At 38.8% G+C, this 14,365-nt stretch overlaps 1 long non-coding RNA gene across 5 annotated transcripts in view; it reads left to right on the forward strand.

The window, feature by feature from the left end:
* Positions 1-14,365, forward strand: part of LOC132678709 (uncharacterized) — a 161,618-nt gene that overhangs the window by 56,849 nt on the left and 90,404 nt on the right. For all 5 annotated transcript variants that reach the window (XR_009609742.3, XR_009609738.3, XR_009609741.3 and 2 more), the window contains one exon: positions 13,513-13,576. This is a non-coding gene — a long non-coding RNA (uncharacterized LOC132678709). The remainder of the gene's footprint in view (positions 1-13,512; positions 13,577-14,365) is intronic.

Genomic DNA, 14,365 nt, shown 5'->3' on the forward strand with positions numbered 1-14,365 from the left:
AACATGTGAGAACTTGTTTCAGTCGATGTAGTAAGGATCATCTCTAAGTTTGTAGAATGGCTTAGAAATAAGAAATTGCTGGCATTTTGTGAACATTTCCTATGTTCTGTGTATTAAGTTCATGCTTTTATGGCTTGTATCTCATTTTAATACTCACAGCAGGGTACTATTATTGTCCTCATTTTATCAATGAGGGAAACTGAGGCCCAGAGGGAGAGGCTTGCCCAATAGCATGCAGCCAGTAAGAGGTGAAGTCAGTATTTGAACCTAAAGAGTTGGTTTCTAGAACCCATGTTCTTACTTAATATATTATTATAGGTGATCTTGCAGGCCTCATTTCACAGATAAGAAAAGTATGGGTGAGGGGTGCCTGGGTGGCGCAGTCGGTTAAGCATCCGACTTCAGCCAGGTCACGATCTTGCGGTCCGTGAGTTCGAGCCCCGCGTCAGGCTCTGGGCTGATGGCTCGGAGCCTGGAGCCTGTTTCCGATTCTGTGTCTCCCTCTCTCTCTGCCCCTCCCCCATTCATGCTCTGTCTCTCTCTGTCCCAAAAATAAATAAAAAACGTTGAAAAAATAAACTTTAAAAAAAAAAAAAAGTATGGGTGAGAGAAGCTAAGGAACTTAACCATGGTCACCCTGTTCTGTGATTTGCAGAACCAGGCTTGAAACCAGACCTGGTTCCCCTGCCAGTGCTGGTGACCCCTCAGGCTGTTCTACCTCCTGGTGGTCATCGGCAGCTGGTATCTTCTGGTTCAGACCCAGGTCCTTAGAAAACCCTCTGGAGGTTCTACTGGTAATTTCCTATCTTAGCTGTACGAATGCTTCAACATGGGATAGCTTCTACTTGAGAGCAACTTTTTCTTCCCCATCCTCCATGAGGCAGCCACACTGTGTACTCAGTCCCATTGCATCTGTGATTAATGCCACTCTCAGTGGGTGTTCTAAAAGCAGTAACTTTGGTAAATTGTCTTAAGGGAGCTAGTGCGATGTGATTCCTCATTAGCTGTGAAAGTTGGTGCAAACATTCCTAGAACCACTGGAGGTATTAGATCCTGAACTCTCTGGGCATAGAGTAGCTCTCTGTTCTTCACTATTTTTAAGGACAGTGTTCTAAGCTGCAGAGTGAGCTAGGACACTGAACCAAGGGGATCTTTTAATTAGTATTTTTAATCATGAACCATTCCAAGTGTTCTCTTCTGGCAAGATCTTTTCTCCAGATCACTGTATTTGTAGGCCAAAAGTGACTATGGTTCAGCTGGGTTTGGTATGTCTGAAACTATTGGCCACTGGCAGCATTCATGTCTCCTGCTGACCTTCTTGACAAGAATATTACGCCGCTATGCTATAAATGGCATTACTTGTTCTCGTTCAATAATTCATTGTAGGTCAATAATGTGCCAGGCATAGAGATACAGGGTAAACTAGATAGTTAAGATCCTTCCTTTGGAGGCTCTGGACAATAAACAGAGATAAAGGAAAAGAAAGACAGCTATGCAGTGAGCTATGTGCTATGAAGGACATAAGTGAGGGAGCAGTGATAGTGACTGCAAGGATGTACCTAAATACCAAGGACCATTAGAGGTGGCCTCTTTATGGAGGTTCTATTTATAGGAAAACTGAAATAGGAGAGAAAACCAGGGGGAAGCATTCCAGGCAGAGGAAATAGCACATACAAAGACGCTGAGGTGGGGAAAAAGCCTGGCAGTGTTGAGAAACTGAAGGCAGAGGATACCAGCTGGAGAGTCAGGCATGAGAGGCAGTTGTCATTCACATGACAGAGTCTTACTGTTGGGGAAGTAGGCAGGGTCTGGGTTGTGCAGGACCATGTGGGTGTTGGTACATGGGCAGGGATATTAGTAAGCCACTGCAACCTTTTAGGCAGAGAATCTATATGATATCATTGATAATTTTGAAAGCTCCCTCTGGCTCTTGTGTCAAGATTGGATTGGACTGGAAACTGCAAAGTGTTGCTGAAAGAAATCTTAGAAGACCTAAATAGAAAGACAACCTGTGTTTGTGAATTGGAAGACTTAGAAGCATGAAAATGATAAGGCTCCCCAGAGAAATATACACATTCAATGTAATCCCTATTAAAAAAATGAGAGCTTTTTTTTTCAGAAATAGAAAAAGTAATCCTAAAATTTATGTGAAATCTCAAGGGACCTCAAATGACCAAAGCAGTGTTGAAAAAGAACAAAGATAATTTAGACTTCCTGGTTTCAAAATTACTACAAACTCCAGTAAACAAAATAGTGTGGGATTGGCATAAGGGAAGACATATAGACCAGTGGAATAGAATAGAGCACCTAGAAGGAAACTCTAACATATAAGATCAAATGATTTTTGACAAGGATGTCAAGACCATTCAATGGAGGTGGAATGTGTCTTTTCATCAAATGGTGCTGGGAAAACTGGATATCCACATGCAAAAGGATGAAGTTGGATCCTTACTTTACAATATACACAAAAAATAACCCCGAAGGAATCAAAGATATAAACATAAGAGCTAAAACTATAAAATTCTTAGAAGAAAATAAAGGGAAAGCATCAGGAGATTTGACTTGACCATGACTTTTTTCATTTGACACTAAAGCCACAGGCAACAAAAGAAAAATAAGACTTCATTAAAATTAAAAAGTTGTGTGCAACCAAGAACACTACCAAGAGAATGGAAATGGAACCAACAAAATGAGAAAAATGACTGTAAATCATGTATCTGACAAAGGATTAATATCCAGAATATATTAAACCTTAACAACAACAAACTCCTGTAAGCCCAATTTAAAAATAGGCAGAGACTCCTGGGTGGCACTGTATGTTAAGCATCTGACTCAATTTCTGCTCAGGTCATGATGTCAGGGTTTTGGGATCAAACCCTGAATTGGGCTCCACACTATCAGTATGGATGTCAGCTAGGGATTCTCTTTCTCTGCCCCTCCCCTGCCTGTGTGCTCGCATGCTCGCGCCCTCTCCCTCTCCCTCTCCCTCTCCCTCTCCCTCTCCCTCTCCCTCTCCCTCTCTCTCTCAAAATGAATAAATAAAAAAAATAAAAATGGGCAAAGGACTTGAATAGACATTTCTCCAGTAAAAACATACAAATGGCCAACAAGCACATGAAAAGATGTTCAACATCATTATTCATTGGGGAAATGCAAATCAAAACCACAATGAGATAGTATTTCACATCTGTTAGGATGGTTATTACCAAAAAAAAAAAAAAAAAAAAATAGAAAACAGGATGTGGAGAAATTGGGACCCTTGTGTATTGCTGGTGGGAATGTAAAATGGTACAGCTGCTTTGGAAAACAGTTATGGTAGTTCTTCAAACAATTAAAAAAAGATACAATATGATTCAGCAACTCTACTTGTGGATCTATGCCCCAAAGAATTGAAAGCAGAGACTCAGATACTTGTCTATCAGTGTTCACAGTTATTCACAGTTGCCAAAAGATGGGAACAACCCCAATGTCCATCAAAAAATGAATAAAAAAGTTTGTGTATGTGTGTGTATGTACACATGCCTGCACACACAGTGAAATACTATTCAGCCTTTAAAAGGAGAGAAATTCTGACATGTGCCACGACATTGATAAACTTTGAAAACATTATGCTAAGTGGAATAAGCCAGACATAAAAGGATATATATTGTATAATTCCACTTATGTGAAATACCTAGAAAAGACAAATTCATACAGTCAAAAAGTAGAGTAGATGTTTCCAGGGTCTAGCGGAAGTTATTTAATGTGTACAGGATTTCAGTTTGTGTTGATGAAAAGTTCTGGAGATGAATAGTGGTGATGGTTGCACAACATTGTGAATGTAGGTAATCACATTGGATTGTATATGTACAGTGGTGGCAGTGATCAATTTTATGTTAGGTATAATTTACTGCAATTAAATGAAATAAAAAATATTGGATTGGAAGAAGGGAAAATAGATAGATAGATAGATAGATAGATAGATAGATAGATAGATAGATATAAACAGGTATACTGGTAAGGAAGAATTTTGCACAGGGCTAAGTTAAGAGAGGATGACATCTTAGGTTAGGGTGAGGGCAGGTGAAATGAAGAAAGAATTTTTGGCAGGGGAGTGTTATTTGTAGGTTTGGAATATCACCCATTAAGGGTTTATTTTTTATTATTTATTTATTTATTTATTTATTTTTATCTTGAGGCAAAATAAAAATACCTCTCATTGAAATATATTTTACTTTGGGAAAATTTTGTCATTACAGTGGCTTAAGTATCTGTAGATGCTTACCCAGTTTGAGTAGAAAGTTGATTGGGTGTTAAGTTACTCACATTGACTTTTGACATTTATATGTTCCTCCCCTGGTAATTCTTCTACCCTTGGTTTACCTGTCTGGTACAAGGAAAACTAGCATTAGTGTTAAGGGTCTCTGACTCCATGGTCTTACCTGTAAATAAATTCCCCCAAATTCTCAGCAGACACTTGTTTTTGAGAGGCAAGTTAGCATATAAAATATTGATTTTAATGTAGTATTTGCATTGCAAATTAGCTCTTTGGAATAAGTAGAGTTTTTGTTGTTGTTTTTGTTTGTTTGCTTGTTTTGGATCCTCAAAGGATGACAAAACAGCTTTTATTTCTTACCAGCTTGTGTCTCTGAGATTTACACAAAATCTTACTGGAGGCCCTCACACAAAGGTTTGGGCAAATGGTCACAATTTCCTGAAGTGATAGTTTTTCTCCCTGTGCTAAGAGGAGAGTCACAGTGGATATTGTAGAGGTTCATTTTGGAAAGCATACTCCTTCTGAAGCCTGTTCGTTAAAGCAAAGAGAAATACTTTAATGACTCCTGTGTGCAGACTGGACTCTGATTTCTGGAGTGGAACAGCTGTGTTGGTATTACAGTGGGTAGAAGGGCTGCAGTGCCTTGTTTAGACCTGGGATGAACTGATTGGAGGATGATGAGTGGGGTTTGGACAGCCACCGTGGGACTGAGTGGCTGATCCCACAGTGTTTTATGCTCATGACCAACATCAGAAAGGGGGCCAGGTTGGGGCGCCTGGGTGGCTTAGTGGTGTCTGACTCTTGGTTTTGGCTCAGGTCATGATCTCATGGATTTGGGGTTTGAGCCCTGCATCAGGCTGTGCGCTGACAGTGCACAGCCTGCTTGGGATTCTCTCTCTCTCCCCTTCTCTGCCCCTGGCTCATGCACATGCGATCATTCTCTCTCTCTCTGTCTCTGTCTCTCTTTCTCAAAAAATAAACATACATTTGAAAAAAGGGTGGGGGGCATGTGTCAGTAGGGAACCCAACCCACAGATACTGAGTTCCATCCTAAAGAAAACAATCTCCTTGAGGAGGTGGTGAGGATTCAGGGGGTTTTGCAAAAGATTTTATAGTTATTTTCTTTTTTACTTTTAAAACCAGTCTTCCTAGGCTGTCTTGAGTTTATGGGGGAAAATACTTGTAATGCCTATTATGAAAATAACAGTGGCCATTGTAGCTCTCCATAAATATTAACTAACATGCCAGGGACTGTGTTAAGAGTCTGTTATAAACTGAGTTGTGTTACCTTACAATTTATATGTTGAAGCCCTAACCCCAAATGTGATTGTGTTTGGAGAGAGTGATTTTAGGGAGGTAAGTAAGGTTAAATGTGGTCATAATGGTAGGGCTGTAATGGAGTAGGACTGGTATTCTTATAAGAAGAGACAGATGTGGGGGAGGTGCATACTAAGAAGGCAGCTATCAGCAAGCTACGATGTGAGGTCTAAGCCAGATAGTGACCCTACTGGCACCTTGATGTTAGACTTCCAGTCTCCAGAACCATGAGAAGATAAATTTCTGTTGTTTAAGCCACCCTGCCTGTGGTATTGTGTTTTAGCAGCCTGAGCCAACTGATACAGGATCCTATGTAATTTATCCCACCTAATCCTCACAAGGAACCTATAAGATAGATAGTATTTTCCCAATTTTACAGACGAAGACACACACTTCAAGTTGAAGGCAGCCTCTCTTAAACTTTGTGAGTCATAGTTTCACTCAAGAAACATTCTTTTCTTGCTTCAAACGGCTTACTTTCTGTTACTGTGATACTAGATAATGGTGTTTTACCTTCCATGGATCACCATCGCCTGCTAAGGCAGCTCGTACATAGCAGGTCCTCATAGTCTCATTGAACAAAAGATGGAGAGGCACTGCAGGTGAAAGTTAATGTGGAGTTCTTTGGATCATCACCCATTTAATTTTGTTGATTTAACATATTATATTTTCTCTACATAAGGTAAGCATTGCCCAGATAGAAAATTCAGCTGCATATCATGAGTGATTGACTTAATGTATCCTGAGGGGAAATTATGTTTCTTGGGCAATTCATCGCAAAGAAAAGATACAGAAAGACAACCTGTGCACAACTGAGGTTTTTAGGCAGGGAAGTGGCTATTTGGTTATTTTTCAAACTAAGAAGCTCATTTATGTCAACAGTGTTTTCCAGGGGTGATCTTGCTCACTTACCTCCAGAACTGAGTTGAGTGCAAAAGGCCTTTGGTCCATGTTCTCAATTATGTTTATTTCCTGGTGACTGACACTAGTGAACCCTAAGTCTTTGAGAAGAAATCCTTCCCCAGGTGACATTGTTGTCATTCATCTGAAGAGCATCACACATTCCTTGAGCCTCTTCTATGCCTTTTCTCCTCAGCTCCGAAAGAAAATTTTCTCAAGTCAACATGTACATGCCTTTTGCTTCCCTTTGTAATACTGTTACTAAAAGAGATAAATTATTCTAATCTCCTTAGATGTTGGTTCAAGATAACAGATTACACATTAAAAATCCCAATTTTTAAGAACAAATTCACTGGGACTTCCCTGTTTTCCAGTACATGGCTCTATATTGTCACATGATAGCTGAGCAAATTAGACTTGTTAAATAAAGACATTCTTTTTTTTTAAATGTTTATTCATTTTGACAGGGTGCGAGTGAGCAAAGGAGGTGCAGAGAGAGGGGGAGAGAGAGAATTCCAAGCAGGATCTACGCTGTCAGTGTAGAGCCCAGTGCAGGTCTCAAACCCACCAACCGTGAGATCATGACCTTAGCTGAAACCAAGAGTTGGACACTCAACTGACAGAGCCACCCAGGTACCCCTATAAGGTACCCCTATACAGAGTCATTCTTTAAAGAGATTTTTGGTCCTGGGTGAACAGAACTTAGAAAACTTGATGTACGACCATCCAAAATGAGCAAACATAGGGGTGCCTGGGTGGCTCAGTTGGTTAAATGTCAGACTCTTGATTTCAGCTCAGGTCACGAACCTTGTGGTTTGTGAGTTCGAGCCCTGCCTCAGGCTCTGTGCTGACAGCATGGAGCCTGCTTGCGATTCTGTCTCTCTCCCTTTCTCTTTGCCCCTCCCCCATTCGTGCTGTCTCTGTCTCTCTCTCTCAAAATAAATAAATAAATATTTAAAAATGAGCAAACACAGAACATCTTTTAGACATTGACTTCAGCATATGTAGGTGTTTAAATAGTATTCACCTCTAGAGAGAGACTGGGATCAGGAAACCTGAAATTTGAATGTTAGTAAATTATCTAAAACAGCATATGTATATACCTAATAAAACAACAGGATCCATTTTACGGATTCATAATCGAATGTGAGTTTTCAAGATTTCATTTCTTAAGGCGAGATAAATCTCTTTCCTCATGTTTTCTTGTCAAAAATCGCTTAACCCTTTTACTGCCTTCGAAGTGATACCTAAGCTTTTAGAATGCTAGACATAGAAGGGAAAACTCAGAGGAAACAGAATCCAACTCCCTTATTAGTAAAATGAGGAAAATTGTATTACCTGATTTGTCCAAGGTCACACACCTATTAATGGCAGGCTCAAAACTAAAACCCAGATGTCCCGATTCCCAGGAAACACAGATTTTGCTTCCAGTTGTAAAGGGGTAATTGCTTCCATCATTTGAAATCGAGATATGTCTCATCCCAAGATGGATATGTAATTGTCGAAGGCATCATCTGTTATTCTGCCAAAGATTCAACACACTACTCAGTGGGAAACCAGCTCTAATTTAAGTCAGAGCAAATGACGTGGTTTTTTGTTTTTTTATTTATTTTTTCCTATTGTGGGGCATGACAAGTTTCAAAAATAATGAGCTCCACTCACTAGACTTCTTTTTGGCTTGAGTATTCTACTCTAGAATCATTCTTACTAATATGCTCTAAGGAGCTGAAGCATTATACATAGGTTCTCAGAGCCATGTTTTATTATAAGGATCATTCATAGCAGTTATGCATAAGCACATACCAATAGAAAGAGAAATTTGCTGTACCGCGTGCATGTGTTTAACTGAATGTGGACTGGTGTACTGAGGTTTGAGATCATATTAAGGTTCGGGCCTCATTTTTATGTAAACCTTTTCTGGCCTGAGGCATTTTTCTCATTATAACCCTCCCTGCTGCCGTCTCCTGCCATAAAGGGAGCTTATGGTCATGACTGGCTATTTTTCAACTCATTGAAAAATATCAAAAGGTAGATAGCTTATTAATGTCAAACATTTGAACATCTGGTTTAAATGGAGGGATAGAAACAAGTGCCTCTACAAACTTTCATCTATGGAAAGAGGTAAAGTGTTATCCAAACCCCACACTGCTACTCAAATGCCACCACCTTCTCCCCAAATGCTTTGTGTCTGCTGCATGACCTAAATAATGTTTCTCAACCCTTTTGGGACACAGGCTCTATAGAGCGTTTAATGAAAGCCATAGACTTCCTCCACCTACCCATACTTAATACTTATGGACACACACACACACCCAACTTTGCTCTTAATTTCAGAGGCCTTAGCAATGCTCTGATGTCTATCAAGGGGCCTTGAGTTAAGAAATCCTAGTTAGTGTGTTAACTTTCTTTATCCTAGAATCCAGAACTTAGAGACTTTGGGGAAATCACCATTGATTTCTTGAGATTTAAACCATGAACATTGGTCAGTATCTGGTTACAGTCCACAGCAACTGAAATAAATTTCTTATCAAAAATTCTTTTATTGAGTAGTAGGTGTGCCATGCCAGGCAGCCTGGAAATGCTTGAGATACCCTAACTCAGAAGCATGTGGTCTAGTTAAAAACAAAGTCAAACTAGCACATAAAATAGTTGGTTAATCACAAAGTGTCATATTTCACCATGTAGAGTTCAGAAGGCAAAGGAACCTCTTTGGGTCAGAGTGATGAAAGTCTTTCCAGGGTGGAAGGAAATGATCTGTTGCTTGAAGCCCAAATATACTTTAGGTAGATGGAGGGATAGGGGAAGGATATTTTGAGCAAGGGAGCAGTGCCTTAGAAAAGCTATTGGGGGAAATGTCAAATCAGCAAGAATATGAATAGCGATAAGTATATGCAACAATTTTTTCTATTCCTAAGCATCACCTAACATAAATCTTCAGAGCTGGTGGTACTATTGACCTAATTCTGATGAGGAGGAGTGGTTATATAACCAATCAAACTAAATTGGCCACAGTTTAGAGTTGGACATACATTGTTTATTGAATGATGCTTTGTGTTCTCAGCTAAAAGATCTGCTTATTTCAACCTGGTCTCTGCAATTTTTTTCAATTTGATGTTATTTTCTGGGTGTCAGCAGCTCTTGATGGGAGACCCAATATGTCTTCAACTTCTACAATCTATCTTCTCTTTTTCCTGATTTTTCTCATGGCTAATAAACACAAAAGTTAGATTTTTGTAGAGTCAAATATGTATATCCCTGCATTTGCATATCCATATATACTCACACATGTGCAGAAAAACAGGAAAGGTATTTGAAGGTTTTATTCTAAAGTATTGGCAGTGGTTGCCTCTGGGGACTAGGGTTGGAAGGTGGTGATGGTAAAAGGAGAACTTTATTTTATTCTACATACTGCTGTATTGTTTGAACTCCTTACAATGAGCTTATATTACTTTTGTAATTAAAGAAAAAGAGAAAAAAGGAAAGAAATTGAATTTGACATATCTCCAAGTAATATGAAGCCCTTTCATCCTTTTGAAGGTACAAAGAAAAACAATTGTGCCTCAAGGGAAATTTATTTTATCAGAACCTGTACTTTTTCCCCCCTTTAATCATGTAATGAAGCATCTTGCCCTGGATTTCCAGTAAGCTTGCTTTGTTTAAATATGCAGATCTCTGCTAATAATTTATGGTAACTGGAAGTCATATTTGTTAGACTGGCATCTCATTCACACACTGGCATGCACATGTGGTTAGGTGATGTTGGTCCCCTTCCCTTTCTGTCTCTATATGATCTGGACTTCTGAAGATGATGTGCTGGCTTTCCCATAATCTCTCTTCCCCTCCATTCTGGGGTTAAGTAGGGGACAATTTCCTGTACCGTGCCCCAAGGCTGCAGGATGACCTGTAGAACCATGACCTTGGTGTCAGACTAGAGAATAGACATGCGATTTTGTTTGCTGTTGTGCTCAATGATGGTATATCATGCAAAAAATATATACATTGCCTCAGATGTATTTGATATTAATACCTGACTCGTGAGTCTAAAAACCATACATTTAATGAAAAATAAAGGCAGGAACACATAGAAACACTTTAAGATGATGTATGAAGAAGGCAGGAATATGGATGGTCTCTATTTTTTGACAACCGTAAACTGCTTCAGGAAGCAGAAAGAGTATGGTAAGGAAAGACTAGCCATGTACATTTTGGGGTGAGTATAATAAGGAGAAATAATGTAGAAGCAGTATGGCATTGTAGTTAAGAACATGGCTTCTGGCAGTCTAAATACTGGCTCCTCAACTTACTTAGCTTTTCTGTGCTTGAGTTTCCTCATCTGTAAAATAAAGTTGGTTATAGTGACTACTTTATGGGATTATTAGGAATTTTAAGGTTGTTTGTATTTATACAACATTTGGAATAGTGCCTGGTACACAGAAGGTTGTGATGAAAAATATAAACTAATATGTCCATCATCTAGTGAGAGATTAGTGCTTGCCAGACCTAACTGAATAGGCTGTATATGCCCTAGTTTATTCCTCAGAACCTTATAAGAGGCTTTATGATTGCTCTCATTTCACAGTTGAAGACAACAAAGTCCAGAAAGAATGAGTAGGCACAAGGAACAGAATTTAAATACAGGCAGTTAGATTTCAGAGTTCATGCTCTCAACTGTAATAATCTATTAGAGATAGAAAGGGAGAAAAAGGAAATTCTGATCCCAAACCAAGTATCTGCTCCATGGCTTAAAATATTGTACAATGGGCACAGGGTTTCCTTTTGGGGTGATGAGAACCTATGGAGTTAGATCATGCTGATGTTGGCATAATATTTTGAATGTACTTAGTGCCACTGAATTGTTTACTTTAAAATGATAAATTCTACCTTCTGTGTATTTTACTGCAATAATAAAGAAGGTAGCAGTTACCGGGACAAGTAGCCCCCATGTAAAGAATATGCTGACTGTTAATCTTTGTTACCAACAACTGCAAACAGCGTGTGTCAAAGACAACGATCCCTCTTCTCTTTGAGTTTGATGCCTATTCCTGAGACAGGGATTCTTCTAGCTTTATTACAAAGGCATTCAATGCAAAATGTGGGTGTAATGAAATCTCCCTGTGGCAAGCTCATAACAATTGTCCCTCCTATAAGTAGAGAGGCATAATTGTATTTTCTTCCCTGATGATGAAGTTACTTGCATATTTTAAGTCCTGAAGTGAGAAAACAGAAAAGCAGAGTCTAAGAGGGATTTTGTTTTCTGTGGATAATAATTTTACAAGACTGAAGGCAACATGAAGAGGAATGAAGTGAAGGGGAAATATTAAGAAATATAAATTAAGCATAATTTGTCTCTAATTTTGGTTTTTACTGAAGTCTATGCATGGAGCCCATCGTCTACTTGCTGGAAAAGAAAAAAAAAATGTGTTTTTAACATTCTGCACAGTTGTTTAGCACCCAAAGCCATAGAGAACTTTAATCCTTTAGTGAAGAGGGACTAACAATTGACAGTATAGTGTCTTTATGTAGGTTTCATCATGAAACAACAGAATCGTTGACCTATTGGTGTGATGACTTAATTGATAGTAATAAAGACATAATTAAGGGTAATCTTGCCTAGGGTTGACTGTTTAACAGCTTGTTTGTCTTATTTGGCTTATTATATTGAACCCAAAACAGAGATATCAGACTAAATCATTAAAATTTATAACCACAACATAACACACAACATTGTAAGAGAGCCCTGTGTGCCCTGTTCCCTTATTTTAGCCATGAAGAGGAGACTGAAAGCCTATTTTATTTAAAAAACTGGTCTTATTAGGACATGCCTTGGGAAAGTTAAAAGAATTTTTATCTGGTGTTAAACCAATGTAAATGCAGTATGCAGAAGCAGATTCTGACATATTTAAAATGGGTGGTGCTTTTTTTTTAAGAGTTTTTTTTTTTTTTTTTTTTTTCTTTAGAGCATGCAAGCAGGGAAGGGGCAGAGGGAGAGAGAGAATCTTAAGCAGGCTCCACACCCAGCTTGGAGCCTGATTCAGGGCTCGATCCCACAATCCGTGAGATCATGACCTGAGCTGAAATCAAGAGTTGGATGCTTAGCCAACTGAGCCACTCAGGCACCTCAAATGGGTGGTACTTTTGCTAACAAAAGAAAGAAGCCAGAACAATGGAATAGACTGTTGTTGCTACAAAAAAGGCCTGGTCGCAGAGCCCCAGACTCAGTTAACATCCAGAGAAATCCAACACCAAATCCTCACCATTATCTTCCAAGCTGTATTGTATTCCTTAATAACTTACCAGAGGAGACTCATGGAATGATGCTATCAGCTGCTAAGTTCTCTGGTTTCAAGGAAATAGGTTTCCTACTTGGGAAACATGATATTGCTTTTATTGAATTTGAAAATGGTGCATGAGCTGGAGAGGCCAGGTGGGCTGTCTAAATTTTGCAAGATACTTGGGGTCACTCCCCCCACTGCCATGAAGATCAGCAAGCCAAGAACTAATTTTTGGATATACTCCTTTTAAAGATTTAGTGTTTTCTTATAGTGGTTATTCCTCAAGCATTTGGTCATGTCACTTTGCTGATTTGGGGCATGGGGGAATAAATATTTTGCATTTTTTGTGGATAATTTAAAAATAATACTCTTTCGACACTTTTAGTGTTGCTATTTTTGTCTCAGTAGACTTAGAAATGTGGAAGTCTTAATTTTGTACTATGAAAATTGACTCGTAGTCTAAAACAAAGTACATACCCTGGTATTGCCATTATAAAATCAGCATCACTGTTTTCATAGCCAGTGAAAGAGAAAACAAACCTATTGCAGGGTGTGGATGGGGGGAGGCAGAAGCAAAGAAAAGGTGGTTTTCCTACTTGGAAAGGTGAGCTCCAGAGGGCAATTTCTTGAGAATGGCATGTGGCCTCATCCCTCATGTCTCCTTTCCCAAAGCTGCCATTCATTTCAGAAGGGAAGAAGCAAAATAGGTGAAGAAATATAGAATTGTTCCAGGCTGGATTTTGATAATTCTTTTGTTATATTTCCTAGTTCTGTGATGAAAGTTGAGATGGCAGATCCAGTTGTCAAGCTGCTTGGATGGTGCTGCACTCAGGTGAATAAGTGTTATTTCTTTACATTTACTGATAGGAAACCAAGAACCCAGTCTCCTCAGAATTGGAGGTAGGCTACCAAATAGTCCATGCTAAAGAATAGTTACTATTCGATTTATTCTGAAAAACATACATGGGGAACATAGTTCTTAATTTGACTTACTTGGTTTCACTCATTCCCTGGATGATAAATGTTCTGCTTATGGGATAATATTTTATGCTTTTGAAGGTTTGAATCATTGAGTTGTACTAAGTGTTGCAAGATGTATTACCTCTCAAAATTGTTCTGATATTAGTGTGATCTGGGTCTTTAATCTGATGGTCTAGAATGGTTACATTGGTCCAAGATGCCAATCACTGTCAGAAACATCGTATCATATTTGCTAGTATACCATTAGCCATGCATTAGTGATATTAGGCTTTGTGATTTCCATTTAAATAGCATAAGATGCATTAGGAGCAGAATGTTACTGTTATCTTGTATTATACATATTCAGAATGGTGTTTGTTAAAAGGTGAAACATGTCACTTCTTGTCCTTCCTTCTGTTTTTATAAATGATAATTGGTTACAGATTTTCTGGTGATCTGAAAGCATTTTGCTTATGTTAATGTGAAATGGGATGTTGCTAATTTAGGGAAGGATGAAAAAAGGAAGAGAAGTATGTCTTACCAAGAAAATAGAATTATGTCCTGGGGCTAAGCTTGGGCTGTCTTTCCTTGATCTGGAATTTTATTGTCTATACTTGGGGATTAGAGGTTACAGACTGGCTATGAAGCAGTTATTTAATTG

The sequence above is a fragment of the Panthera onca genome, chromosome A2 (genome assembly GCF_046562875.1).
Source record: "Panthera onca isolate mPanOnc1 chromosome A2, mPanOnc1 haplotype 2, whole genome shotgun sequence".
Classification (NCBI taxonomy): domain Eukaryota; kingdom Metazoa; phylum Chordata; class Mammalia; order Carnivora; family Felidae; genus Panthera; species Panthera onca.